This window comes from Dysidea avara, chromosome 1, assembly GCF_963678975.1.
Source record: "Dysidea avara chromosome 1, odDysAvar1.4, whole genome shotgun sequence".
Taxonomy (NCBI): domain Eukaryota; kingdom Metazoa; phylum Porifera; class Demospongiae; order Dictyoceratida; family Dysideidae; genus Dysidea; species Dysidea avara.
In genome coordinates this window covers 15,822,106-15,840,427 of record NC_089272.1, presented here as the reverse complement: position 1 = coordinate 15,840,427, position 18,322 = coordinate 15,822,106, and the positions used below count along the sequence as shown (strand labels likewise).

Sequence of the window (18,322 nt, the reverse complement as noted above, 5' to 3'; positions counted from 1 at the left end):
TTGGGATCAGCCACCAAAAGTGTCAGGTTGTGAACTAAGATACCTTAACAAAGTGTCTGGATTCTAGATTCCACTGTATGCTATACATACGTACTATTCACCTATGTAGTATACACACATGCACACGCATATGTGCCCACACTACCCTAAATCATGATCAGGATTTGTTTATTCATGCCGGCCTCAATCAGAACAGTTTATGAAGTTTTTTTTCCATTCGGATTGATGTCATAAAGTGAATATTTGTGTTGTCTCCAGTGTGTATGGATATCCAGACAATTACATAGTTAAAGATGGTGAGCTAGGGTCAATTCAAAATTCAAAATGCCTAACTATTGTATAATATGGTTACAATTCAATGGACCTACCAGGCACAGCGTGCAGTGCATCAAGAGCAGTCTGAGTAGTTCAACTGAGTACATAAGGCTCTGAGATAACAGCCAGTGGTTCAGTAGCTACATCAATATTATTGTCCATTTAGCTCAAGTATGGATAGTCTCACTGGACTGTGGCACAGCAGCAGTAACAGACAATGATCAATAGCCTTAAGCTATTCCCAGATTTATGAACCAAATGATGGAACTCAAATGGAGTAGTGCAACAAGATCCTAGCAATGACCACAGGCCTGAACCAATTACTGGTTGAAAAGTAGCAACAAAGGCATGGCTGGACAAATTACTGTGTACAAGTGGAAACTGTCACATCCTAAAACATTTGAGTAAGATCATGGAATGTTGTTCCATCCTTGGTGATGGTATCACAAATGTTTCTTGTCTTTAGTTGTAATGGTAAAATAATTATTATTTACTACTTTGTGTACAAATTGTTGATATAGATTATTCTTACTGGCATAAAAATATATATGATGAATTGCTGAAATATGTAAATAATTTATAGCCCTGTGGTTGGGAAATGACACCTTAGGGCTGAGAACAACACTGCTAGCTTTGCTGATTGTTTATAACACATGACGCTGCTGTCATCTTGTAAGCCTTCAGCATGTCAAGTTTCCTTGTTTCTTGTGAGGCTTCCCTTTTGGAATCATGAGAAGGGCATGACTACTGGTGTTGATCTGTCGAAAACCTACAGATTAATTTTAAATACATAGCATAATTCCAAATCCCCATTTTAGTATTCCCATAATATTATGATTAGAACTTTTGAAGATAGAGTTTATTACATTTGATTGGCTTATGAACTTTCATTTTTGTTAATTCCGTCAAATGAAAATAGCAACTTCAACAGTGTATGACATATACATACATCACATCCTTGTTAAGTCATTTGATTTCTCACAAGTGTTTTTAAACATTTCTTTACCTTGACACAGAGACTTTGTAGCAAGTCCGTTGGAGATACTTGTGGATTACTTGTAGTAGCTTCTGATTCACTGACTCCACTCTAAGTAGCCTTAATATCTGACATGTCCTTACAATAATAGGTTAGTATTGTCAGCTCTTCCTATACATAGAAGGAAAAATCTTAATACCATGGTGGATAAAGCATAGTGGCATGTATATGTATCTGTGTATACACGTATGTGTTACTGAGTGTGCATGTGGTGACTCAGAGGCAGCATAGCCAAGTGGCTAGAATATATACTGGCCTGGTAGTCGCAAGGCTCCACGAGTAGCTGTTGTTGTTTCTTGAGCAAGAAACTTTACTTTACTGTATTCTACTGAGTTGTATATTGGGAACAGGATATGCTCCACCGTTATTAACAGTGTTGTGGTCATTGTGGAATCTGACAGTCATATTAGCTTTGCCACAGAAGGATTTGCCTGCACAGATTTTAGTGTCTGAGCGGTACACAGGCATCTCAGTGGGCAACAAAAAGCAGTGTTAATCTAAGCTTGCATGGCTGCTTGCTGCTGCTGGAAGCTACCACATCCTCATTTAACAGCTGGATAGACTTGAACAATGTGAGTTAAGCTTCTACAACAGCACCTGGGAATAACCAGATATCAAACCTGGAACCTTTCAATTACCAGGCTGATGCTTAAATTGCTCCAGTCTACCCAGCTGATAAATGGGGACCAGCCTATTGTAGGTTACTAGTCCTGCCTGACCCATAGCAACTGAGATGGTGCACAGGCATCCCAGTGGGTAGGGTTGACGCTAGTGGCAGCTGAGGTTTGTGTGTGTGTGTGCGTGTGTGCATGAGGCAGCATTAGCTAGGCATCAGCGTGGTGTTCCACCTACTGACATCACTCTATTCCTATACAAGTTATCCTGAATTTGGCTGCCTGCTCAATGAAATGTAAACTAAACTGTAAATACCTCATGGCCTGTAACTTTAACTGTGTGTCATCGAAGCTGGGTCACTTCTGCTGACTTGGATGCCACACCTACCTGGATAACAATTTGGGTCAGATCCAGATCTGAGACACATGCCAACAGTTAAGTTTTGGGTGCTTGATTAACGTATTGAATGAGTAGCTATATAATAACTAAATGTATGTGCTGTTGGAAGTTTACAGTACACATGAAGCCACACCCACTTTTTGGAAACATGTTTTGCTTTTTGTAAACTTCCCTGTTACTGTACTATATTATTATTATTATTATTAGCACTTTACAGTGACCAGCACTGAAGGTCTTACAGCAACATGTGCTGCAGCCTTAGGATTACCTAACCTAATTTCAGGGACTTAGACCTAATGACTTGACTTACTGAAAAGGTGTAACAGAAAAGGGGCCAAAGTAAGGAAAAAAATCCCTCCAACCCCAGGATTTGAACTGCAGGTCACCCAATGTCTAGTCAGGGCCACACTCAGTCTTCCTCCAGGAGGGATGGATTTTCTTCCTTAAACCTAAAGTATTTATTATTAGCACTTTACAGTGACCAGCACTGAAGGTCTTACAGCAACATGTGCTGCAGCCTTAGGATTACCTAACCTAATTTCAAGGACTTAGACCTAGTGACTTGACTTACTGACTGACTGAAAAGAACTTACTGACTGACTGAAAAGACTTACTGACTATAAATTAGTGTGATTCCACATATCAGTATCATACATTTTGATGTTATAGTGGGTGAGGCTTACAAAGGAAGCTGGCATAGACTATGACTTGTACAGTAACAATTGGTGGGTATGGCTCCTTGTAAGCCTGCAGAAAGCATTCGCACATACCTACAGATTGCAATACACATACTATAGAGAAAGTAATTCTGATAAGTGGACATGCATATGTCTCATGAAAGAACTAGGCTGAAGACCATGGTGTCAAACTAATTAATTCATTTCACATGTGATCCAGACTGATATAACTTTTAAAGCGGGTCAGACCCAAATGACCTGGAAAAGTGTGATTCGGTCACCCTGGTTGGCATTCAACACTGCCATACATACAGCAAACCCACAAACGAGAATGAAAATATCCAAAATGTGAATTGATATTGCTTGTACAGTGGCTTGTGAAGTTATTCAGTAATTTGTACATGTGCACACAATACATGGCACAAAAACAAATATGGAAATGTTAACATGAACTATTGTACCATAACATATTTGAATACCTATCAGTAGATACAGGTACACAGATGACATGTTTACGGTGATAGATCTTGAAATTAATGTATAATGCATATGTGCAAACTTTTGAATTATGGGATTGCAAGAACTTGACAAACCCTTGTACTAAGACCCATTGGGTGAAGCAGTACTTAACAAGTCAAAAGAGAATCACCAGCTATTAATAACTAACAGATATATGCATTCATAGCAGTCAGCCAATGCCAGAAGCTTTTTACAAACATGTACTAAATGTGAAATTGTATTGCAACTATGTACTATATCTTTGGATATGAACAGCTCCTTGATAGACTTGTGTAGTAGGGTATGAACGAATGTCAAATTTTAACATTCAAACCTTTTTAAAATTTTTAAACAAATTAATGTTCTAATGTTGTTACACCCACTCAATTAGTCTAATCAATAGCAAAAATGTTTGCAATATGAACATGTACTAAGCTGCACAAAAGTTAGATTTGCATACATTTGTGAAACTTTAAACTTCAATTACATGTTTAAAAGTAAAAAAAAAGCGTGGGCAGGATAACGAATATTTGAACATTGAAGTTACATTCAAATGTTAAGGTTAATGAACATTCTAACGAATATTTGACATTTGAACATTCCAACGAACATTTGACATTTGTTCACGTTCGGGTATATACAATAATTCAATAGGGATGTAGAGTGTGTATGTACACATAGTATATGCATACAGTATCTCTTAGTGTCATAGTGATATAAGTACTCAGGTGACAATCGATGTAATAAAGTGCCCTGCCTTAGTGTACACAGGGTTTATTTGTCATCAGATATTTCATAAAATTAAGCTTCCAAGAATAAAACACTGGCTATTAATACACTCATGTATGTAATAGCACTTTGTTATGCACCTATCAATGATACTTCAGGTTGGGCGGTAGGTGGATACTTTTAACCAGGAGCTTATAAGCACCAAAGGTGCAATTAATTGTGTCTTCAGCACTTATAAGCTCCTGTTTTAATGGATTCACTATTTTAAGTCATAGGCAAGTATAAGTAGATTCCCAGGTAGCTAGAGGTCCCCTGTGGATGAATTGTCAAACCCTTTGTGATTCTCCACCAGCACTGCCTAACCTGAAGTTCATTGGTGGGTTGGGTGTAACATTGATACTTAGGTGCATCATTCAGAGATACAAAATTGCAGGCAAAAATACACTGAAACAATTAACCTGCTTACTATATAATCTTCAGATAATGTTGGTGTCATGAAGATGAAATAACAATGAGGAAAGAATACACCCAGCCCAATTAACACAAGATTAAACACATGAGGCTTGTGAGTGTAAATGGACAAGTATTGTACTTTCCAGTGGCCATCAGACAACCTGATTATTCAGCTAGAATGTACACCTGGAATGAATCCTGGTCGCTCGGTCCTGGTAGTCTATATTAGTAAAGTCTGGTATGCGGAGAAACACGATTGATCGAAAGTGCCTTAACTCACATGATTGGGCACAAGCTATGTTAAAGTCTGCACATAACGAGACTCTTTGAGAGTCGGTGTGCAGATGTATTAAGCATCTTAGAAAGGCCCTTCAATAGTTGAACTTGAGAATAATCAGATTTAAAGCCACAGAGTTATAACACAAACACGAAATTCAACTTGAGTGTGGCCTCCAAAAAGGCCAGGGTGAAAAAAGTTGTGAGTTATAATTTTGTTAAGGTTTATATATATATATATGTATGCACCGACTTTTCTTTGAGCTGAAGAGTGAAAGTGATCAGGCACTGATCTACGATTATTTAGAGGGGAATGGCTAGGAGCTTGGAAATTCATAGCTTTGACATTCCACTAAATATTTATAATATTTGTGAAGCTTTCAAAAGAAAACATCCAAGGAAAATGTGCGGTCCTTCTATTCTGTATGATTAGATTTGATTACCTTGGTTTTGTAAAAGACTATATACATGTGCATGCAAGAATGAAAAATTACATAATGTATATGGCTGTGTATGTACAAGCAAACAGTACAGAAAAGAAAAGATACAAAAAAGGATTAAAACAAAATAACAGGGTAATGGATACTAATCATTAGCCACCCTCAGGGGGGGTGGCTAACCACCCTATCCACCCCCCCTGGATCAGCCCCTGGTGGTACATTTACTTTATAATCCATATTTTATTCCCTGCCTAGCAGAGGTCTTGCATGTTATACTTTATTCTTTTTCAATCAAAGTGCTGTGTAAAATAAGTATAAACTAAGTGTTTTCCTTTTTAGAAACAAAACCTGCAAACAAAAGACATGCAGTTGCAAATTAGCTAATATGTTTAAGGTAAAGAAATTTGTGTGGTCTTATCAAACATAGCCATGAATTAGGTTACAATAGCCTTGATATTTTAATAAAAGTGTATGGGTGCCTTTATAGAGTAGGAATTGCTTTAGTCTTTCAACAGATTTCACCAAAATCACTTCAAGACCTGTGATAGATGATATGTTTATGTCTGTAATGCATGGTTATTAGAAGTACAACAGCTAGTTTTGATTGGTTTCATAAATGGAACAAGTATATCATGGTACAGTTGTATGTACAAATTTCATACCGAAGGGATGACCTTGAGTGTGAGGGCCATACTCAGTTACCAGAGGAGTCATTGTGGTACTAATCACCCCCTGGGTGCATCATGTAGTTGCCAACTGCCTAGTGATAATAATATTACAGTATGTACCATGTGGGCTAATCACCTACATATGTGTAAAACTGCTAGCATGCTTCATGAGTAAAATTAATGTTTAGCTATGTGAATTTCAGTTGATGAAGTGTTGCTTTAGCACTGTTATATAAGTGCTGTGCCAGGTATTCACTATAATAATCATGAATAAAATTAATTATAATCACACATAACTAATTATATCTTTCAGAGTTCATAAAATAATGAATGCAGCATGCCAAGGTGATAACAGCTAAAATAAATAAAAAGATTACGACTCCAAATATAGCATAGCCAATTGGTGAATCTATAGATCATGCATTAGGATCGGGTGTAGCTATAGTTGTTGGTGATGTGGGACAACACCTACTAATATCCAGACTACTGAAGGGCATTTTCCATGATAAGCCTCCTTTACCCCATGGAATGTCCAGACTGTGCTGAATTATCTGAAAGGCTTGGAAGAAACTTAACTCCTGCCCTTGAAGGAGTTATCTTGGACATTAGCCATGTTGCTTGCTCTGATGTGCCCTTTGCAATCAATAGATTTATCTCAGCTTAGGGATGCGCCGATTTTGCTGGCAAAATTTTTGGAAAACTACGTTGGTAAAAGCAAGAGCAAAATGCTGAAAAAATAGGTGGAAAATTGGAAAAATGGGCACCAAGGAATGGCAACTTGGCACATTTTGTATGATAAAGATCGAGATACTCTAATAGGACAACATATGCTCATATAGGAAATGGTGACTAAAGATCGAGATACTCTAATAGAGCAGTCACTACGTACGAAATATTCTAATAGAGCAGTCACACATACTTGTAAGCTAGAGATACTGCAATTAATTTTTACTGAAAAATTTAGAGCAAAATATTGAGCAAAATAGGTAAAAAATAAAAGAATTGCTGGAAAGAAAAATAGGTGGAAAAAAAGCAAAATAGGCTCATCCCTATCTCAGCTAGACTTAACAAGCAGAATACACAAACCAGATGGTGTGTGTTTCTATCCTATTGCATTAGCAAAGCAATCCAGACAAGGCTCATAGATGGCTCATTTCTTTTATTCCTTCTTTATCTGGAAACCCTACATTGTGCCCAGTAATGATTCTTAAAGCATATGAGGATAGAACCAAACCCATCCGTGGTGATGAGAACAGGTTGCTAATTCCCTTCATCAAGCCATATATACCAAGCTATGACTTTCAGTTCAGTGGCTTGTTGGCTTAAAGCTGTGTTGAATTCAGCTGGGATAGACACTGTGATATTTTCAACACGTTCCACCAGAGGGGCATCTACGTCTGCAGCTGCAAATGTTGGCATTATCACCAATGGCATTCTTAAGGCAGCTAACTGGAGTTCTGAGTCGATATTTCAGAAATTCCACTATAAACCATCTGACAATCTGTCATATGGTAGAGCAGTTCTGTCATACAAACAGCACCATTTGTACGAGAGACTGAGTGTTCTGAAATATAATTCATAAACGGCTCAGACAGCATCATGCAATAATGCCTGAATTAAACTACTTTTACACAAGTTTTGATTTCTGTGTGCGCTTAAAAAGTTATCACGATCGCAAACAAACTACACACTATAATGTGAATCTCTCTACACAAAATGAGTGAAAATTCTCCATACCATCACTATCTTTTCAAACCAACTTTACACCTATACCTTAAATGGAAGAATGACATATAGCTAGCTAAGCAGTAAAAGAATGAATTAACAAAAATGCAATTTACCCAGGTACTACTGTGTGGCAATGAGACATTAAATATATAGAAAATGCTATATTTTGTCTTTCGAATGAGTCTATATAATTATCTTGAATGGTGATTGACTGTAGTATGCAATTTTCTAGTGAGACATACTGACTAGTGTGGCATTTTAGTTATACAAGAAATTTAATAGTTTCAATCAATCCGAAATACGTTAGAGATTATGATTGCAGACAAAGAGCAGGATAATAATTATGGTATTATTAAACCTTAATATGAGTAGGATATTGCTATCAACCGAAGGGGAGACAAAACAAAGCTGAGAAAAATGTGTTGATATTCTATCAGTGCAGGTGGGGTTTAACTTCACACTTTGAAGTACTTGTTGGAGTGCTTGACTTAATAAAGAATTGGACAATTTCAGGTGTTGATAACAATGATATTATAGATGTATAACACACCTTCTATCCCACACTTTGAAGCATTTGATTTTTCAAACAATGTGAATATGAGGCTAGATAAATAAATAAGGTGTTTTTGCTGAGCTTATTATAGTAATGGCTTTATGTTACCTTTGATGCAACTGAATATGTTAACTCTAAACTGTGTTGTTTCTTATATTAAAGATTCTCACTTACTACGGTTCCCAGGGACAAAGTATTTTTCTGAAGTTTGGTAAAATACTGGTAGTGATTATTAATGTATAGTTCTGGAGAACACAATGTTTCTTGCATTGCCATGGAATGTTTTTGAAATGATATTGTATTGTCTCATATTTAGGAGCCACATGGTTTCAAATTCTTATGTGATGTTTAAGCCATGCAGAATACATATACGTACGTACACAAAGTATACTGGTATGTAATCCAATATCTTTAGGTATAGAACATGATAGTCATAAGATACTTTACGAAGAACACAAGACAAAATTCCATTACTGATTTTAAAGTGCAGTTATTCCCATATATAATACAATATTAATTTCAATGGATTTATTCTAGCTTCAAAGCATGTGATATTTGCATAACCATGGAAATGATACAGCACTGCCTGGTACTGTTATTTTATGGCATCTTTCATGCAGGATGCATATACAGGAAACGCATAAGTGTGTATCTTGTGAATAGTTGAGTTGCATAGAATACATCGTTCAGTCATGTGATACATAATCAAGAACAAAGGTCAAAATGCAAGATTAACATACACTTGCAGCATTTTAGATTCCTTATGTAGTTGTTCTCATCTTAATGTACAATAAACAAAATTAATACAGCTATGCCTAGCTGTGCTATAAGAGTGCCAATGGCCTCAACAGGCAAATGCCACATTTTAGTGCAGCCATCAAAACCTGAAACTTGGTGACAGTACAAATGCAGTTCATTAATCATCCAATGGTACACATGTATGAATTTTATGTTTATTCTACTTGTCGAGAAAACCAAAATCTACAAATACATGTATTCTACTGTATATGCTAAGAAATAACAACTTTACACAATGAGTTTATATATAGGCTGTATTGGTTTTTCAACACTCTCACCAAGAGTTCTATAGGGAGGGAGGCAACACTGTATTACCTGGTCAAACCACACTGTGCTCAAAGATTGCACAATGACCATCAGAACCAAACCTTCAGGGGGTAGGTCATGACATCACAATAATTGTGTGACGTATGCGTACTGTACATTTTCCCATAGAGTTTAGTTCCAGTAAGTCATGAATTTTAATGCTATATTTATTGTCAGAAATAGTAAGTCACTAGTATAGAAATCATTTCAAGTACTTAGCCCCACCTAATCCCAGCAAAACTAGTGATTTTTGCAATAGTGCGTTATTTAGAATAAGCACTAACCTTATTTTCAGGTACATGTATTGTTGTTTGCTGTATTCTTAATCGCTAGTAGTAAATTCAATTGACTTCCACATCTACAATTTTGCACGGGGCCGGTACATTAAGTTTTCTATTCAATTCATTTACATAAGGTTGTACGCATTATGACATCATGACCTACCCCGATGCCAAACCTTATTAAACCGCTAGTAAAAAAATGTAAACTCTATTAAAGCAAAGCACTAAGAATGTTTCCCTTTGATAAGCCAACACCTATCAATGCACTTCAGTAGGTGAAGCCAGGTGACAATTTTGTTTGGATTTATACTGGAGTGTACTAAAGTATTTGGGATATGATGCTATCTTTGAATGCAGTGTGTTTTGACCAGGTAATGCAGCATTGGATACTCTCAATCCCTCTCTATACTATGAACTCTTGCTCCTAAATAGATCTTAAACACTCATGCATTGTGAACTAGAAGTGATAGGTCATCTGCATGGCTTGTTGAAGGTTGTGAATACTAACCAGTTACCCAGATACGTATAATGTTCTTTTACATATTTTATCATGCAAGACTTTTTCTGTGCACTTTACATGTACACACTGCCACAAGAAAAGTAGGTGCATTTGCTAAATACAGGCAAATACCACATTTCAGTGTAGCCATCGAAACCTGAAACTTGGTGCCAAACAACCAATGGTATACATGTATGAATTTTATGGTTGTTGTAGCTGTTGAGACAGTCAAAAATCTACAAATACATGTATTCTACTGTATTATGCTAAGAAATGATAACTTCACACAATGAGTTTATATATAGGCTGCATTGGTTGTTAACGCTCTCACCAAGACTTCTATAGGGAGGGAGGCAATACTGTATTACCTGGTCAAAGCACACTGTGCTCAAAGATTGCATATCAGAACCAAACCCTATTAAATTGCTACTGAAAGGGTGTAAATTCTATTAAAGTAAAGCACTAAGAATGCTTCCCATTGATAAATCAACACCTATCAATGCACTTCAGTAGCTGACAGTTTTGTATGGAATTAGACTGAAGTATAGTATTTGCAATCTTTGAATACAGTGAGTTTTGATCAGGTAATGCAGCGTTGGATACTCTCCATCCCTCTCTATATGTGACCAGATCTGCAAACAGGACTCTTATATAGCCTTTCCAATTTTCCATCTTTGACAAGTCATAGCTCATCATGTGTTTAACCTATTGTTTTAAAATTATATCCAGGAATAGTGCTATATGTTAGGAGAATAGAGTGACCAAATTTCAGGCTGATACTATACTCACAAGTCAAGTTATGTATTGCCTGCAGTTGGAGAGGCTATAGACCCATTTTCGCAGATCCAGTTACATAAATTACAAACTCTTGCTCTTAAATAGATCTTAAACACTCATGCATTGTGAACTAGAAGTAATAGATTATCTGCATGGCTTGTTGAAGGTTGTGAACACTAACCAGTTACCCACATACATATAATGTTCTTTTGCACATTATATCATGCAAGACTTTTTCTGTGCACTTTACATATACACACTACCACAAGAAAAGTAGGTGCAATTGCTGAATGAAACTACAACTATTACTTGTTGAGACTATAACATCTCTCTCTATATATAGTAGTGCCACAATGAATGTCAAATTTAGTATCCGGATATTTGTGTGTCTTAACAAATGAATACCAAATTATTTGGTAATATTTCGATTAGTGCAAAAGTGCTAGAATTTAGCTGCATGTTGCCACATACTTGGCCACTCTCTCTCTCTCTGAAATACATACAAAATTAATGGTGGTTGTCTTTTTACATGGCACAACAGGCCATCTTGTAAAAATATAGCTATCTGATAACCAAACCATTTCAACTGTAAACACTTGTTTTTATATGATCACTAGTAAATGAATATCCGAATGGTATAATTTAGTATTCGGATTTATTTTTATTTTTTATATATATATAAAAGATCTTAACAAACGGCCTACTTTATTCCACGGACTGTAGTGGAGTGGACTGGACTCACGGACTGAGCTGGAAACAACCTTTAAACAATAATCCAGGAATTATCCATCTCTTGCAATACTGGAGACACCACTATCGAGCTATAACTGCTAGTACTGCTCTTCCTTACAAGTCAGATGACACTAGCGCATGCACTAATAAATTAGAGTACATGCACGTACGATACATGTGTATTTGCAGTGATAAAGCGTTGCAGAGGCTATTGTTGTAGTGTACATGTTTTCCTTTGTTGCTTCAGTACTTAACACTAGCGTTAGGGTTGCAGTGATGAGCCAGATTATTTGCATAGCCCCATCACCTTGCCTGGTGGTGCCACCTAGCTACCTGCTAAGAATAATTACTGGCTCATCTCTACAGCTGTAACACTGTCGATCAAAATATTTTTTTAATAGGTTAATTAATGATTGGAACGCTTTGCCTGCATGTAGTTGTAGTTAACGTAAATTCTGTAAATAATTTTAAATCCTTATTAGATAATCACTTATTTGATTCAAGATTACTTTTGTATAATGGTTAATTGTACTATTGTGTGCAGATCCGGTATACAGGCTGTACCTTTACCGGTACTTTAATCAAAATCATAATCATAATCATAGTGCTAAAGCAACAAAGGAAAGCATCTACGCTACAAGAATAGCCTCTATCATGCTGTATCACTGCTAGTACACACGTATCGTAAGTGTATTCTAATTAATGAGTGCACGTGCTAGTGTCATGACTTGTAAGGAAGAGCCAGCAGCAACACAGTTGTAGCTCGATAGTGGTATCTCCAGTGTTGCAAGAGATGGATAATTTCTGGATTATTGTTTAAAAGCTGTTTCCAGCTCAGTCCGCGAGTCCAGTCCAGTCCGTGGAATAAAGTAGGCCTTAACAAACGAATATCCAAACGAATCGAATATTTGTTGCAGCCCTAAAATATAGCTTCTTCTGCAATGTACACATAAGAGCAAAGCCAGCTAATTTTAACAGCAATGTACAGTATTTACAGTAATTGAAAAAGTGTAGCTATATAGGTTAAAGTTTTACTAGGCAGGGAAACTTGATGCCAGTAGTTACATAATATAAGGTCTCTGCCTATAAGGCCAAGAAATTTTGTGACCAGCTTAGACAGTCCGGCAGGTTCCACTGTAGACTAGTCTGTGTACTTAAGTACACTGTAGGTAAATTACTGTAGTTTATCTTTTTTTCTCTCATAAATTTCTCACTGCATTTAAAAAGCCACTGGAGAATGCATGATGTTTGATTGTCATTTGTTAGAAGTACAGTGTAGCCTGTCTTATTATCCACCTATGTTACTAGCACACTATTTGTTATAGCACTCATTTGTAAAAAGTAGCTAAAGTCTTTGAGCAGGCTGTAGGACCAGGTGTCCTACAGACCTTCAGCACTTGTGCTGTAAAGCATTGATAAATAAACTAGTGTCCATTTGGTTCTACTTGGGGTACTTAGAGATAATGAGTTACTCTCTAGAATTCCTATGGATATAATTACATGAAAATAACAAGGAGAAAACATCCTGACCACCTGGTAGACTCCTGTAAGAGTTCGAACGTAAATCGGATGGCTGCAGGTTCGAGGCTACTTAGGTCCAGTCATGGATTTTTTCTCCTTTCTCCAACTTTTCAAACACACCTTAAGTAGCTAAAGTCTTTGAGCAGGCTGTAGGACCAGGTGTCCTACAGACCTTCAGCACTTGTGCTGTCAGCATTAATAAATAAATAAGTATGATTATCTGTGTTGTATATTCTGCATGAGGTTTACTGTACCTCCGCCAACTCCAATAATTTGGTGCTATAGATACATGTGTAGCATTGTGAGTTCCATAGGTTTATTGTTGTAACATGGGTACGAGCGATTTGCCAGAAATGTATGCCCAAAGTCCGAGGGCGCAGCCTGAGGACTGCGGGCATACATTTCAGGCAAATCACGAGTGCCCGTGTTACAGCTAATAGCTATGTAGCACTTCCGTTAAGGCTGATAGCCTTAATGCCAATATGAGTGGAATCACTGGATTCGTTACATTATATGCATGCCTGAAATAATTTTATTCGATTAGCTATGGTTAGGCAGAAAGTAACGTTGTAGCTACGATTGTTATACAGACGAGTCCTACGGATATCGCGGAAAGTCGAGTATGGCTAATTTCGGAGAAGTTACAAGTGTTTTCACGCTTTCGCGTTGTTTAAAGACTAATCACAACGTATACTAAAGAGGTAAACTTCGTTATAGAGTGGTTAACTCGTGTCCGTAATGTGGGTGTGTCCGCATTCAAATACTTGCCGAAACACTTGGAAATGCATGCACTGTAAGACTAGTTCTCACCTTTAAGTAACATTTTCCAACTTAGAACGGCAAGGATACCAAAACACCTTCATTTAACTGCTGCTTCTGGCAACACTTCAATTTGTGGTAATCATCACGTGAGCATTGATTTATTCCCACAATCGATTTCGGTCTGCGTTTATATAAAACAAACAGAAGGTGGTACCACTATCACTACCTCATCCACATCAAGGCCATGCTTGCTTTGATGGAAGTGGCTTGCTCTTTTAGAAATGCAACCACTACATTTCAATGTACACCGGTGTACATTTAGATGTCTCCCTTTGTTGAGGTATACATGGCAAATGTATCCTCTGTAATTCCTTTGATCTGAGGTGTGAAAGTGTTACATTATGGTTATAATAAACCTTACCAACAAATTGCTATGCACAGTAGTGAAACACACACACACACACACACACACACACACACACACACACACACACACACACACACACACACACACACACACACACACACACACACACACACACACACACGTATTATATATTCATGCAGATAAATTAATCACCTGATTTCCACTTTCATTTTTACTGTATATCTACCCCTGCAAGTATACCTCTTGGCATTCTGTTTGGCCATTGTAAAATGCACAAGCGTCACATCATATTCTATGACAGTCAAGTTGTTGGATACTCTACCAAAACAATCATTTGCAACAACACACACACACACACACACACACACACACACACACACACACACACACACACACACACACACACACACACACACACACACACACACACACACGTATTATATATTCATGCAGATAAATTAATCACCTGATTTCCACTTTCATTTTTACTGTATATCTACCCCTGCAAGTATACCTCTTGGCATTCTGTTTGGCCATTGTAAAATGCACAAGCGTCACATCATATTCTATGACAGTCAAGTTGTTGGATACTCTACCAAAACAATCATTTGCAACATTGTAAGTGTTCATGGGAACTTCATGTGGAGAAGTATAATCAGAAAGAAAGTCAATTTGAAAGATAAGTGAATGTACAAAATTCATTGATGAAGCACCACATTTTAAGGGTATTTTAGTTGCCTTAAAATTATTCTCATGTAGGTGGATTCCCTACATGTTGATTTGAGAATACATTACTGCCACTTGATATGCAATTCTTCATAGAAGCAGTATTAGCTAACTTTAATAAAATTAAACACATGAATTATTAGTGGCTTCTGTTGACATTTGGTACCTGACACAAAGTGATTTATCCACAAATGTGCACATGAAGCAACCAGAAATATGGACTGTGGAATGTATAATTGTATCTGTAAGTTAAGTGCATTACTTCCAACAGCATTGCATCATTAACTTTATACTGTAGGATATAAGGAAGCGGACCCTGCTGATTGGGGCAGGTGGGATTGACCACATAAAGTCTTCTTATAACACACGTAGTGATACTTTTAAAAACTCTCAATACACAATGTGCACAACTTTCCTACAATGCCACAATCAATTCATGAGCAAGTTCTTTTCTTTACAGTTCATCCCCACTTTGTGTTATGAAAATCAAAATAATTTAAATAGTGATCATTTTGCTCAGTTTACAACATGCAGCTCCTCAGGGTATGACAATTGAAAAGGTATTCAGTGTGATGAAAGTATCACTATTGTAACACAATGGATTATGTAAGAAACATCATTACCAGCAGCATGTCATAAGAATACTATTGTACTCAGCAATACGCAAGACACAAATTCCTGTAAAAATGCTAAAAGGTGGGAATATACCAGTAGAAAGGATCACTACTACTAAGTCCTGTAATATTTTATTCTTCGAGAAACAATAAATTATACTGTAATTGATTTCCATGCAGTGATCATATGATGCTTGTGTTTGAATTGAAGAATTACACAGCTAAAATTTATTTCATTGCCAAACTTGCAATGTTATCATGGTAAACAGTAGTATTCACATGACACATGAGCATGCAAATATATGCTGCATCATAATGGACAATGAGGAAATTTGGCAGTTGGCAATTACGGTTAGATGATCTTTTAATCCTTAAACTAATTCAATAAGATTTCAATTCTTTGTGTCGCTATATTGATTTGTCAAGTCTACTACTAAGTACAGTACTTTCTTGTAAATAGAACAATATGCTCAGCAATGTATAATTATGACTAAATAAAGCCTGCAGTAATATATAAGGTAAAGCAGCAAGTAAACTTTTATGAACTTGATTGTAAAACTCACAAATTTGAGTATAAAAACAATGCTGGATTAATAAATTACTGTTTTTCATTGAATGTGTCAGTGTTCATTACAGAACACTATCAAAATCGTTTAGTGAAAAATATCGTTAATTGGTAGCAGATTCCATAGTATAATTGTTCTTGGAAAAAAAACTATTATAATTTGTACACATCAGCAGTAACAGAACTTGTCCTGGTTTCCTCATAAACATCTTGTGGTTACATAACTGGGGATAGGAAACTGTACTAGAGGTGATTTACAATCTTGTAGAACATTAACAGACGAAACCTGTATGGTTATACACTATTGATTTCAACTTTAATAAACTTATGATACCTGATATAGTACTTAATCTGATGCAATAAAATGAGCAGCACATTTCTAAACAGCTTCTAGTTTATTGATGTAGTATTGTGTGTGTGGGGACCAGACTGTTGCGGCGTAGTTTAAGATTGGTAGGACAAATATCTTGTAGGCATCTGGCTTAACTGTTTGGTGATAGTGTATCAGATTTCTGTGCAAGAATGTTAAAGTGTTATTAGCTTTTTGGCAAACAGTGTCCACATGGTGGTTGAATATAAGCTTGCTGTCAAAATTATTATTATTATTGTTATTTATCTAGGACCGCATCACATACAACCAAGTACATACACTAACGTTGCAACCTAACCATTGGGCAAGTATAAACAGTGCCATAGGAAACACTCAGAGCAGTGTGCATGTACCTTTGGAAATGATACATATGCATATGTACACAGGCAAGGGAGTTTAACTGGCATCAGAAAACCACAATACTAAAACACAACCTACACAAAAAACCAAGTTAAGTTAGCTATATTGAAAGTAACTATATATTGTAGGTGTGAAGTGTCTCTGAAGATGACTCAGCAGTGAAGTGAGGCTATGCAGAATAAGGGATATGGTGAAGGCACAATTAGCAATTGATCCCAATCAAGCCAATATGGCACAACAGACTCTGTTGTAACTAGAGGCCACTGGTGATGTACCTGTATATCAGCAGTGTGGCATTGGCACAGTGATCACAGTCTATAACATTATGCATACAGCCATGCACAACATACAGGAGATAGTTACACATTGTTGTATATGCAGCACTGCATCGGCTTCTTGTTTAGCTATTACAGACTCACAGTAGACTAGTAGTTAAGCCGAGTGGAAAATAATTCCAGCCGCCAGCAAGCCAGATGTATCACTAGAGGTCACAACAAAAGATTTGTTACAATATCTTCAACAGTTAATAGCTATAAGTACAGTTTTTTTCCACGAGTAGTCCCTCAGTGGAATGCTTTACCAAGTGTCACTGTCAATGCACCAACTCTACAACAATTCTCTACACTTGTACACTAGTGATCTCTTCAATTACTTAATTACTTATACTTAATTAATTTACTTACTTATTTACTTACATTCTAATTTAATTTGTAACTAATCATTGTACTATGCTCATGCATATGAGTCTTACAATTATAAAATATAATAAGATGAAGGTGCCGGTATAATGAAAATAATTCCAGCCGCTAGCAAGCCAGATGAAGGATGAAGATGTAGACCTATAATACAACTACCGGTACAAGTATTACATTACTCATTACCTTGCTGTTCCAGCTGGTTGTTTATGAGCGCATCAGCTGGTATCCCAACAGCTGGTCCTTCACTGCATGACGCCTGGAGCGCATATCCTGCACACAAAATACACAGTTACAAACATTTAAACATACTTGTAATGTTGTTGCTTACCAGTAAAGTGGCGCCTGGCCTCTCCGCGGACGTTTACTAATCTTCTCCATCGAGCAATCTGTAATTAAACAAGGGCGTGGTGCCGGGCGTTATATAGAATTACACGTACGGTAAGGTCATCAGCACGAACAGGCGTACTTATTATACGGTTGTGCCTTCATTCACAGGCGAATCTATCCCCGCTTAGTTCATGTCTCTAGGCCTCGTAGT

General features: G+C 36.9%; 1 long non-coding RNA gene across 2 annotated transcripts; it reads right to left on the bottom strand.

Annotated features, from left to right (window-relative positions):
• Window positions 1-806: 806 nt before the first annotated feature.
• On the bottom strand, window positions 807-14,730 carry LOC136248738 (uncharacterized). Of its 2 annotated transcripts, none has more exons than XR_010697819.1 (3): window positions 14,644-14,730; window positions 1,322-1,462; window positions 807-1,084 (listed from the first exon to the last, which is right to left on the bottom strand). It is a non-coding gene; the product is annotated as an uncharacterized lncRNA (long non-coding RNA). The 2 variants fall into 2 exon arrangements; XR_010697820.1 differs by lacking the exon at window positions 14,644-14,730 and adding an exon at window positions 14,112-14,198.
• Between the last annotated feature and the right edge of the window lie 3,592 nt (window positions 14,731-18,322).